Below are 12,471 nucleotides of genomic sequence, written 5' to 3'. Positions count from 1 at the left end.
TGCAGGTTATAAAGACATTTAATTGTATTTACATTCCCTTCTGGAAGCTATTGCTAAGGCTTTTGTAAGTAAACTGAGGGAGGCTCAGGTCTTGCAGGATTGTGGTCTCTACACATTAACTATTTGTTTTTCCTTTAGGGCAGCCAGGAGTGCTTGAGGAATGTCACATATATCCCATGGGGGGGGGGGGAAGGTTGCAGGGGTCAGCTTCTGCTTTGTCCTCAGCTTGCCTTCTGTTCCCTCATCACCGGGGTCCTGGGATCAAGTCCCGCATCAGGCTCCTTGCTCAGCGGGAGCCTGCTTCTCCCTCCGCCTGCCGCTCCCCCTGCTTGTACTCTGTCAAATAAATAAATAAAATCTTAAAAAAAAAAGAAGAAGAAGAAGAAATGAGGTGGAGCTAAGTCTGTTCACCCACTTGCTTGCTACTCTGAGACACACAGAAAAGTCATTTAATTGCTCCCCCACTGCACAGGGCTTTGGGAACTCTTCAAGGCTGACTCAGTCATGGTATCCAGCAGCTCTTTCTACTCCTTTCACGCCATGTTATGGCATATGTAATATCCGTAGGGATACACCCCATTCCTACATCTGCTTGCAAAAGTGGACACAGGTCTCCCCTACTCTGGAATTCCCCAAACCTATATGCAGTCTCTGAGGTGGGATTCAAATCCAATCTGACTTTAAAACATAGGTACTTCCTCCTGTATATTACCTTGTTACATTTAATTGGGTGCCTTAGAAAGACATCAATCTTTTGACTACAGTTGAGATGAGGGGATTTTCAGGTGGAAAAGTGAAATGGATACTCCAACAGAAGAGCCTCAAGAGCACTGTAAATGGGGTGCAGAAACAGAAGTGTGTCAATGTGTTAGAGGATTTTTTTCTCTGTCTGTACCCATGGTTCTTGTCATGCTGCTTCGAAGAATGAAGAGGTAGACCAGACAGAGTGGTGGGTAGCAAAGCACGGTTTATTGAAAAATAGCAAAGTGATAGTACAAAGCTCGTGAGGAGGGAGGGGACATGAGAGGGTTGCCAGAGGAGTTTCTAAGTTTAGGGGTGTTTATGGGCTTGTTAGTGGGTCATTTTAATCTGATTAACCCTCCATGAGCCTGTCATCCAATCAGGTTTTTGTCACCTATCTATCACGTGGGAAAGGGTGGAGGGCTCCTTTCAGGGTGGTGTAAAATCCTTTTAAGGGGAGTTGGTGGAGGGTGCCGCGCTGGTCCCTGCCTGCCTGCCTTCCAATTATCCTTCATCAAATGTGCCCCCGCGTTTGCACCCACCATCCTCCATGTTCACTTCTTCAAGGTTCTCTGTTCCCTATAGGAAACCCTCATGCAGGAGGTAACCTGAAAAAAGACACAGGAGTTTATACAAAAATTAGTATCTAAAAAATTCCAGGCAATGGACGAACCTTGAAGACATTATGCCAAGTGAAAGAAGCCAAACACAAACAGTCACATATAGTGTGATTCCATTTACATGAAATGTCCAGAATACATGAATCATAGAAACAGAAAGTAGATTAGTGGTTGGCAGGGGCTGAGAGGAAGGGGGGAATGTGGACTATTAAACAGGTATGGGGTTTCTTTCTGGGGTGATAAAAATGTTCTGGAATTAGTGATGAAGGATGCATAACATCATAAATGTACTAGAAGTCACTGAATTATACACTTTAAAATGGTTAAAATGGGGATTTTCTATTATATGAATTTTAACCTCTGTAAAGGAATCTTTCCGGACATGCTTGGGTTTGGGAATTAAGACTACTTTATGTCTGGTTGGAGTGCTCAGAAAAGAGACCTGTACTGGAACAGGGTTTGGGGGGAAGTGTCATCTCCTAGCCTTTGCCCTTGATATGCACTTCAGTCAGCTTCTTGTTTAACTCTATCTCTGTCCCTTTAAAATTCTGGATAGATCTGGTTCAGACCCTCCAGCTCTTGATAAGCCCCACCTGGAACACACACAAAAAAGGAATGCTAAGGGGTGGGACTGTGCTTATTTCCAAACAACTGTGAATGTCTTCGGTTAGAGGCATAGACTTCTAGTCCAAAAAGCCCCAGTAGACGTCACCCACCTACTGTCTGGAGAAGAGATCTAGCCTTGTCCCTCTCCTTTAAGCCCTCTGTGAAAGAACACCTGGTTCTCTTAGCGGTAGTGACTACCTTTGGTTATGATAATATACCAGATTTGGTACTAAGCACTTCATTTAATCCTCACTCCCCCAAAAAACTATGAAAACAATATTACCATTCCCATTCTGCAGATAAGGATATATAGACCCCATTGGTGGAGCATCTTGTGTTAAGTTCATACAGCTGATGGGTGGCAGGGTCATTTGCCGCCACAGTCTATGCTCTTAACCATTGTGCACACGGCCACTTTCCAGTTAGCCCTGTTGAGTGTCCCCTCTGGGCTTGGTGTCACTGCTTCTCTGACTTCTTAGTTCTCCCATATTCACTGGTGTTGAGATTGTAGGGAGAAAAGCGAGGAGGAGATTCTGGTTCTGGTAATAGGGAACAGCCTGTGTCAAACTAACCCTCCCACATGACAATTATATACTCTGTATGAAAAAACAATTACCTGAAGGCACTGGGCAGCAGCCAGAGCAGGCAGAAACTAGGGGGATCCAACCCCTTCAGAGAAATGAAGCACATTGGGTAAGATCTTCCCCTAAAGGCACATCCCTTTAATTTACACTGTGTGTGGGGCTGGAGTGACTGGAAATTGAGGAATGAAATCCAGCAAATGATAGAAGCACAAAAGAGGCTTCCTTTTAAAATCTGTGTGCCAATTCTCCTCAATACTTGGCTGACTGCTCATAGTTCATGCACAGGGTAAGACTCTAAATTACCCAGAGGAAAGCAAATGCAGGGAGATTAAAAAGCCGAGCAATCAAGTTCTACCGCGTTAGAGAAGCTAGAGAAGTTAAAGAACACGATGACCTTTCCACTGGCACTCTTTCAGAACCATGCGTTAGGAGTAAGGACCACATCCTAGGACTAAGGTCTACACCCCAGGACTAGGATAGAACTGGAAGAGACAACTCTAATAAAGGCTGAAACTACACTTCCATGGGATAAAGGTGATCTGTCAGCAAGTGAACCAGCCAATGGGACAAAACCCAATACTTTTCAGAGAAAGATAACAGAATCAAGAGACTCTGGAGTATATTACATACAATAAGCACACAATAAAAATTACCTGGCATATAAAGAACCCAGAAGGTGAATCAGATATTGGAATTAGCAGACAAGGATCTTGAAATTAAACATAATAGACATGTTTAAAATATTTTTTAGGAAAAGATGAATGTAATAGCTAGAGAGCTGGTGAATTTCAAGATAGATAAGAAAATTCTAAAAAGTAAGCCAAATGTCAACTCAAAAACCAAAAGTACAATATTTGAAATAAAAAAATTCCCTAGCTAAGATAACAGCATACTGCATACTCTAAAAATAGAAGTGAAGGTAAAGATACGTCAGCAGAAATTACCCAAACGGAACCACAGAGGAAGAAATACTTTTCAAACATGAACAAAGCCTCAATGGGAAACATTAGGTAATCTGACACTTGTGTCATAGGAATCCCAGAAGAAAAGGAAAGAGAAAACTAGGCAGAAAGCAAATATATGAAGATATAATGGCTGAAAATTTTGCAAATTCAATAGGAAAAATTGCAATCTACAGATTTAAGAAATTCAGAAAACCCCAAACGTGACAAATACACACACACCCCCACACAAAACCATGCCTAAGCACATCATAATCAAGTTACTAGTGACTAAAGACAAGGAGAAAATCTTTAATATATCCAGAAGGAAAAAAAAAAAGACACATGACATAAACAGAAGAACAAATATAATTACAGATTACTACTTTTCAGAAACAATGGAGGCTAGAAGACAATGGTGTGACATCTTTAAAATGCTTAGAGAAAGGGGGACCACCTCTGCAACACCTGTGAAAAACCTACTCATACATGAAAATTATTTTCTTTAAGCATCTGCTCTTAAGAGAGTTAGAGTTTAAAGTTTTATCATCGATACAAAGGCAGTCTGGAGCTTTTAGTCTAAGGCCCAGCTCTGGCAGTGCACTAGCTGTGTGCTATCTCACCTCTCTGACCCAGGGTTCTCATGTAAACGGAGATGATAACAGTACCTTCAGCTCCTAGAGCTGTTGTGAAAACGAAATGAAATTGTAACCACAATGCCTAGCAGATAATGAGCTATAGGCCACAGGGTGGACAGGGAATGGAAAAGGTATAGACAATGGGGTCCAGGCCTCTCAAAGCCCTTTCCAACTAGCTAGGCAACCAAGCTCTATGGCCAAGGATACTGATACGCTGAGGGACCCAGACTGTGGTCACGAGCACCTCTATGATACCAGGTGAATGGGACCACACCTGAGCTACCTGGACGCAGAGTGCAGGAAAGGTAGCTCCCTGGATTAATCCTAGGGGCTGTTACTAAAAGAGGGGATGATGGAAGTGGGAAGGTAAAGAACAAATGTTCACCCTAGATGGTAAAGGTGGGTCACAGTTTTCCCTCAAGGACCTTGTACATAAGGAAACAATTTGGTATAGGAGACAGAATACAAGACACTAAGCATGATGATAGAGGCATGCATGGGTTATAAAGGGGCAAAAAGGGAGAGGAGAAAGGGGTGATCACGGAAGACTTCTTGGAAAAGCTATTCATTTGAAATGAATATTCAGGGAAAAGTAGAAGTCCACAAACAAAAGAGAGGAAAAAGATTTTTCAGGCAAGCCAAGAGAAGACACTGGGAGAGCGGGTGGGAGTTGAGATAGTAGAGATAGAAGCATGTCATGCCCTGCTTTGTGAGCCATGCTAAAGAATTTGACTTTCTCTTCTAACGAGTAGCTTTTGTTGTGTGTGGGTTTTTGTTTTGTTTTTTTTAACCAAGACCCACAATAATAAAATCATTTTACGTGACAACCTAGACCATAGGTATATACACACATACATCATACATGTATGTGAACATATGCACATATAAATCTCAAATGTAACTACTCTGGAAAACTGGTAGTTTTAATAGTTATCATACATCTACCCCGTGACCCAGAGATTTTACTCCTATTAGTATGGCCAAAAGAAATTAGTAGAGATGAAAAGACATGTGTAAGAATATTCACAGGAGCTTTGTTCATAACAGCCAAAAAGTAGAAACAACTCAAATGTCCATCAACAGAAGTGGATAAGGAAATTGTGGTGCAGTCACACAATAGAATACAATAATGAAAACGGACTAACTACAGCTACATGAAACGTCACAAATGTTGAGTTAAAGAAGCCAATACCCAAAACCCTATTTAGTTCAAGAACAAGCCAAAAAAACCCCACCCCTAATTGATGATTAGAGCAATCAGAATAGTAATTATCTTGCAGGCAGGGTGGGACAGTTTTGACTGGGAAGGGGCATGGGCGAGCCTTCCGGGCTACCAGATATGTTTCATGTCTTGGGCTAGGTGGTAGCTAAATGAGAGTGTGCACGTATAAAAAACCCATCAAGCTGCACACTTAATACTTGTGCACTTTACTGAATATGTTATACCTGTTGGGAAATGTCATTAAAAAGATGTAACCGCCAGTTGACCTATAAGCATGACCTGGGCACTTCGAGGACTCCTCACCCCCTCCCCCGTCCTGGGAATGTGGGTTCCGCTTGCCTTTCCCACTCCCAGAGGCTGCTCCAAGGACATAGCCTTGATATGGTGATGTGGTGTTGAGAACACCTGCATGGTAAATGTGACTGAGCCTAGTTAAGTCCCCTTTATAAGCTATAGGGAGTCTATTCTCCCTCTCCCTCTGCCTCTGCCCTAGATTTGAGGGATGGATTCGGGGGTCCATTCATCTTGAAGCTGACCAAGACAAGCCTTGTATGTAAGTTCCCTTTGCTTATTAAAACTGCCACCTACCAACCTGGAGCACCCTGCCCTTCAAGTGGGGCGGCGGGGGGGGGGAGGGACGCAGTGCAGATAACACTCAGGAAGCTCCCAACAGAGTTGTGAACCCACAACACCTCAATACAAAATTACATGCTTACATTTAAAATAATCTGAGGGACGCCTGGGTGGCTCAGTTAGTTAAGCGACTGCCTTCGGCTCAGGTCATGATCCTGGAGTCCCGGGATCGAGTCCCACATCGGGCTCCCTGCTCAGCAGGGAGTCTGCTTCTCCCTCTGACCCTCCCCCGTCTCTCATGTGCACTCTCTCTCACTCATTCTCTCTCTCTGAAATAAATAAAATCTTAATAAATAAATAAATAAATAAATAAAATAATCTGAAATAAATGTTTTGCAAAACAATACTTACATGTGACTGAGGCTGACATTTAATCTATTCAGTTTTTTTAATGATGATTGCAATTCACTAAATTGATTTCATAACCCACTAAAGGTCATATTCCATTATTTGAAAAGCACAGTTTTAAGCACTAGGGAGCCACTGAGGGTTTCCAGAAGAGGAGGGATGCGAACGGGCTAGCATTTCAAAAAGCGCCCTCTGGGGCAGCATGGAAGATGGGCTCCAGGTGTGAGTCTGGAACTGGGAGGCCAGGTGAGGGCCCAGTAGATCTGAGGATGGGTGCCAGAGGAGAGGGTCTTGAGCTGGGTCTTTCTTTCAGGTTGTGAGTTTTTGTCTGCACTCCTCACAGACCTCTCACCCTGCATCACGCCTGGCCCCCAGTGCCTGCAGAACTGATGCCCCTTCTGCAGGCGGAGGCATCGCCTGGGAGCGGCTGGCTCAGAGGAGCAGGCCCATTCTCCCCACCACCCACCATCACAGCAAGCACACAGGGCGTGGGACAGAGGTTGCCCTCCCTCTTCCCAGCAAGCAGTGCTCACCCCACACGCACTATTAGGAGCCAGGTTCTAGGTAGAGCTGACAAGGAAAGAAAGCAGTTTGTGTGTCCTGTTTTTTTCCAGACATCGTGCAAGTCACTTTATGTGTGTTATCTCATTTCATTCCTACAACAACGCTTTAGAATAGATCTGATCATCTCCAAGGATGAAGAAAGTGAGGGTGGGAGGGGAAGTGACACACACACATACACAGGATCACGCAGCTGTTAAGTGATAAAGCCAGGCTTAGAATCCTGTAGGCTGACAGAAGGTGCAATCCTTTCTGAACCAAAGGCCTAATAATGTGAGTGGGTCCCATCTTGACTTGAGATGCTGGCGACAGAAGGGGAGCCTGAGTCATCACACATAGCAGTGCCCCTGGGCTCGGTGAAAGTTTCCAGCGAGGGTGGAGAAACCTCCACGAAGCAGTCTGCTCTCTGCATGGTACTAGGATTTCACACTCCATGTCTCAAGTGTGGTCAACTATGACTTTTCCCAATCTTTAATCCTTGCTTCAGCTGGGCGGGCAGTTCTGCCAGCAGCTGATCTAACAGGGCTTGTAACCCAGCACTGGGCAGCACTGGCAATGGCTGTGTTACCTCATCTCTCTGGCCGGGGATAACAGGCCAGAGAACTGGTGATGAACAGCAGGATGTCTGGAGGTTTGAGGAGAGTGGAGGTCAGGAAAGGCCATGTCCCTGGCTACCAGGCCCAGACTGGCCCAACAACGTGCCTCTATTTCTACATGAGTATCACAAGGTGTGGAGAAGCTGCTGAAATGCCTTGGCTCTGAGGCACATGTTTCCTTCTAGTCACCTCCAGAGAATTCTGGAGGCAGAAGAGGATTCTAGTTGGAAGTGTTGAGGCCACTGTAAGCTGGAGCTCTCCGAAGGAGAAACTCAGTATAATGAGTATCTCCCAACAGCCCTTGTTGCTGTGCCCACAGAGAATAAACTTCCAGTTCACACACGGGCATGCATGCGTATGCACATCCACATCCACGCACGCGCACACACACACACACCAACCAACTCCATCGCTACTGTCTCTGTCCTGGACAGTATCCTTTGGGTTTCTTTGCCAGTTGCCTTGGTGAAAGCCCATGCCACTCCCGTGGTAGCCTTGACTCCTTAGGCAGGCTCTAGCCAACTTCTTGCCTTCAGTTTTAGGAAGGAAGAGGTATCTTTTCCAGATGGCCCTCTGAACTCCAGGCATACTTGTCACTGTCTTTCAGTGGTTCTCAGGGAGCCCCCGCCCTTCACTTCAGGTACGTGTGGGCAAGGAGCCCTGCTCTAGGTCAATCTCTCTCCATCATCTACAGCCTCTTTTTTTTTTTTTTTTTAAGATTTTATTTATTTATTCATGAGAGACAGAGAGAGAGAGAGAGAGAGAGGCAGAGGAAGAAGCAGGCTCCCAAGGAGCAGGAAGCCCGATGTGGGACTCGATCCCAGGACCCTGAGATCATGACCTGAGCCGAAGGCAGACGCTTAACCATCTGAGCCACCCAGGCGCCCATCTACATGCCTCTTTATACTCCCAAAGCAGCAATGGGACCAGATTTTTTGATCCCCATTTAGCAAGTTCTGCATAGCTGGTCTAGCTCCTCCCTTTAAAAATTAGAGGTTATTAACACCTTTTGTTCTCAGCTTTATGGGTATTTATGAACAAGATAAGCATAATATTAGAAAATCAAGAACGCTGGGGCACCTGGGAGGCTTAGTCAGTTAAGTGTCTGACTCTTGGTTTTGGCTCAGGTTGTGATCTCATAGCTCCATGCTCAGCCTCTCTCCCTCTGCCCCTCCCCCCACTCGCTCAAGGGCATGCGCACACACACACTCTCTCTCTTTCTCTCAAATAAATAAATCTTTTTAAAAAAATCAAGCATGTTGTACACCCCTCATCTACCTTTCTTTTTTGCACTTCTGCATTTAGTGGATGAATTCCAGACCCCCCAAACACATGTGCATATCTGCACACATGCATCCAAAAACACATGCATTTCCCATACACATACAATTACAAGTAGCTGAAAACGGAGTCTAGTGGTTGAGGCAGTATCTCCACAAATATCATCTGGGCCCAAAATACCTGTCATGTGTCAACCTGTGGAGACATTTGGCCTGTGTATAGGTGAAGTTTTGAGGCTAGGATATACTCAGCCCCCCTCCAGCTGCACTTTGATTTGATCATTTCAGTATGGGACTATGGGAGGCCATCTGACTCCCTCATTTCTAAGCAATCAGGGGAACTTCATAATAGTCCCCTAATACTTACAATAAAATCATTCCAAAAAGGAAGTGTCAGGCCATGATCCCTGTGCCTGGGTCCCCCCTGGGGTCATCACTAGATCTGATCCTGTGTCACTGAGTCCTGGCATCATCTGAGCAAATAACCAGGCAAAACTACATATTTTCAGTGAATGTCTTTCCCCTGCCATCAATTCATGGCTCTCAGTTCACAGCGCCCTTCATATACCACCTCACTTTAACCCAGTCTTGTGCAGAGCTCTGTGAGAAGAGAATATTACCCATCTCTGGGAAAGATGAAGATGCCCATTTCAAGCCTACTGATGCTCTTAATAAGCCAACTAAACACAATGGAAGAAACCCTGATTACTTTCCTCCCCTGCCCCATTCCCCCCCATTGCAAACCTACCTACATTGATACCCACTGATACCACTCCTCCCCTCCTGCAACACTGGGCAAGGATGCAAGGCCCACCTGGACTTGGGACCCCATTGCTCTACCTCCTCAGTGCAAGTGCCCTTCATGGCTTATCCCCCCCTCCTCAAGTACCTTCGATCTCTCTCTCTCTCTCTCCTAGAGCTTCTAAGTCACCTGCTTCATTTCCAGAAGGATACAAAGTTAGGCTTAGAGAAGAGAACTAGAAGGAGGTAGGAAGGAAGGGGTGAAGAAGAAGGGAAGAAGGAAGGAGGAAGAGATGAGAAAGATGTAACTGGCTCTTTCCTTATAAGAAACAAACCCACTTGTGTTTCTTCTGACTAGACACTTCCTCCAGCCATTGCCTTAATCTCTCTCCTTCTTTTCACAGCCAAACATTTTGGGAGAAAGGTCTATACTTGTCTCTACTTCTTCACCTCCAACTTATTTCTCAACTGGCTATAACCTGGCTTCTGTCCCCTCCTCTCCACTGAAACTGATCTAAGTTCACCAGGGAGCATCTAAGTACAAAATCCAATTGACAAAAAAAAAAAAAGGTGGTTTCTCCAGAGCCTATGGTTCTGAGGATGACCCCCTTCCTTCTCTTGAGACTCAACTTTCTCCTGGCCTCTGTGGCCCTACCTTTTCCTAGGATACACCATCCCTCTCCATCTCCTTTTCTTTCTTTGTCCACTAATCCTTAAATGCCAAGACCACTCCCTAACACCACCTTCATTCCTTACTCTATTCACTCCCATAGTGATGTGACATTCAAATCCACAACACCAACCACCAGCCTTGGCTCCCTGCTCAGCAAGGAGTCTATTCTCCCTCTTCCTCTCCCTCTGCCTCTGCCCTCGAACTCATGCTCTCCCTTTCTCTCTCTCTCAAATGAATAAATAAAATCTTAAAAAAAGAAAAAAAAAAGAAAAACAAATCAGTTGCATTTCTATACACTAACAATGAGGCAGAGGAAAGAGAAATCAAGGGATCAAACCCATTTACAATTGCACCAAAAACCAAAAGATACCTAGGAATAAACCTAACCAAAGAGGCAAAGGATCTGTACTCAAGAAACTATAAAACATTCATGAAAGAAATTGAGAAAGACACAAAGAAATGGTAAAACAGTCCATGCTCATGGATTAGAAGAACAAATATTGTAAATTGTCTATGATACCTAAAGCAATCTATACATTGAATGCAATCCCTACAAAATACCATCAACTTTTTCCCAGAGCTGGAAAAAAACGATCCTAAAATTTGTATGGAACCAGAAAAGACCCCAAATAGCCAAAGCAATCTTGAAAAAGAAAACCAAAGCTAGTGGTATCACAATCCTGGACCTCAAGCTGTATGACAAAGCTGTAATCATCAAGACAATATGGTACTGGCATAAAAACAGGCACATAGATCAATGGAACAGAATAAAGAACCCAGAAATGGACGCTCAACTCTATGGTCAACTAATCTTCGACAAAGCAGAAAAGAACATCCAATGGAAAAAAGACAGTCGCTTCAACAAATGGTGTTGGGAAAATGGCACAACCACATGCAGAAGAATTAAACTGGACCATTTCCTTACACCATACACAAAAATAGACTCAAAATGGATGAAAGACCTAAATGTGAGATAGGAATCCATCGAAATCCTAGAGAAGAACATAGGCAGCAACCTCTTTCACTTTGGCCGCAGCAACTTTGGCCTATAAGTCTGCAAAGACAAGAAAAACAAAAGCAAAAATGAACTATTGGGACTTCAAGATAAAAAGCTTTTGCACAACAAAGGAAACAGTCAACAAAACCAAAAGACAACAGACAGAATGGGAGAAGATATTTGCAAACGTCTTATCAGATAAAAGGTTAGTATCCAAGATCTATAAAGAACTTATCTAACTCAACACCCAAAGAACAAAAAACCCAATCAAGAAATGGGCAGAAGATATGAACAGACATTTCTCCAAAGAAGACATCCAAATGGCCAACAGACACATGAAAAAATACTCAACATCACTTGGCATCAGGGAAATACAAATCAAAACCACAATGAGATACCACCTCACACCAGTCAGAATGGCTAAAATTAACCACTCAGGAAATGACAGATGTTGGAAAGGATATGGAGAAAGGGGAACCTCCTACAGTATTGGTGGGAATGCAAGCTAGTGCAGCCACTCTGGAAAACAGTATGGAGGTTCCTCAAAAAGTTGAAAATAGAGTTACCCTACAGCCCAGCAATTGCACTACTACGTATTTACCCCAAAGATACAGATGGAGTAATCTGAAGGGGCACATATACCCCAATGTTTATAGCAGCAATGTCCACAATAGCCAAACTATGGAAAGAGCCTAGATGTCCATCAACAGATGAACGGATAAAGAAGATGTCGTGGGGCGCCTGGGTGGCTCAGTTGGTTAAGCGACTGCCTTCGGCTCAGGTCATGATCCTGGAGTCCCTGGATCGAGTCCCGCATCGGGCTCCCTGCTCGGCAGGGAGCCTGCTTCTCCCTCTGACCCTCCCCTCTCTCATGTGCTCTCTCTCATTCTCTCTCAAATAAATAAATAAAATCTAAAAAAAAAAAAAAAAAAAAAAGAAGATGTCGTGTATATATATAAATGGAATATTATGCAGCCATCAAAAAAATGAAATCTTGCCATTAGCAACGACGTGGATGGAACTAGAGGGTATTATGCTAAGCAAAATAAGTCAATCAGAGAAAGACAATTATCATATGATCTCACTCATATGTGGAATTTAAGAAATAAAACAAAGGATCATAGGGGAAGAGAGGAAAAAATTAAGTAAGACGAAATCAGAGAGGGAGACATACCATAAGAGACTCTCAATCATAGGAAACAAACTGAGGGTTGCTGGAGGGGAGTGGGGGGGTGGAGGGAGGGGGTAACTGGGTGACAGACATTAAGGAGGGCATGTCATATAATGATC

The 12,471-nt window shown here is 43.9% G+C and overlaps 1 long non-coding RNA gene across 1 annotated transcript in view; it reads right to left on the bottom strand.

Annotated features, from left to right (window-relative positions):
- Positions 1 to 1,228: 1,228 nt before the first annotated feature.
- LOC116631912 overlaps positions 1,229 to 12,471 on the bottom strand; it is a 40,736-nt gene continuing 29,493 nt past the window's right edge. The window contains exon 3 of the long non-coding RNA XR_004299320.1: positions 1,229 to 1,349. This is a non-coding gene — a long non-coding RNA (uncharacterized LOC116631912). The remainder of the gene's footprint in view (positions 1,350 to 12,471) is intronic.

Source organism: Phoca vitulina, unplaced genomic scaffold (assembly GCF_004348235.1).
Source record: "Phoca vitulina isolate PV1807 unplaced genomic scaffold, GSC_HSeal_1.0 scaffold6, whole genome shotgun sequence".
Classification (NCBI taxonomy): domain Eukaryota; kingdom Metazoa; phylum Chordata; class Mammalia; order Carnivora; family Phocidae; genus Phoca; species Phoca vitulina.
Note: the sequence above shows the minus strand (reverse complement) of the source record. Positions and strands in the feature narration are given on the sequence as shown.